Here is a 528-nt window from a genome sequence, read left to right as displayed (position 1 = left end):
GTACTCATCTTCAGCTTCGTCCCCAATGCATCCTGTATAGCGTTCCACAGTCTTGAAGTAAAGCGAGGATCTCTGTCAGAGATAATCTCACTCGGTACTCCATGTAGTCGGACGATTTCATCCACATAGATTTCAGCCAATCTCTCAACTGTGTACTCTTGTCGGATCGGTATAAAATGTGCCGATTTGGTCAATCGGTCCACAACCACCCAAATAGCGTTCTTCTTTGTCAAAGTCGTTGGCAATCCAACCACGAAATCCATCGCTATAGAGTCTCACTTCCACTCCGGAATCTCCAATGGTTGTAACTTTCCTCCAGGCATCTGTCGTTCAGCCTTCACTTGCTGACACGTAAAGGGTACGAGTTGGATGACGCACAGGCATTGAGATTGCATAACCGGCTTTGTGTACCAGATAACAGCGAGCTGAGACGGAAGATCTTGCAAGAAGCTCATCAGTCCAGATTAGCGATCCACCCAGGAGCTAGCAAGATGTATCGAGGTCTACGACTGTGGTACACTTGGCCCG

Source organism: Tarenaya hassleriana, unplaced genomic scaffold, assembly GCF_000463585.1.
Source record: "Tarenaya hassleriana unplaced genomic scaffold, ASM46358v1 Cleome120, whole genome shotgun sequence".
In the NCBI taxonomy this organism is placed as follows: domain Eukaryota; kingdom Viridiplantae; phylum Streptophyta; class Magnoliopsida; order Brassicales; family Cleomaceae; genus Tarenaya; species Tarenaya hassleriana.
The sequence above is the reverse complement of the archived record's forward strand: the minus strand, read 5'-3'. Positions refer to the sequence as shown.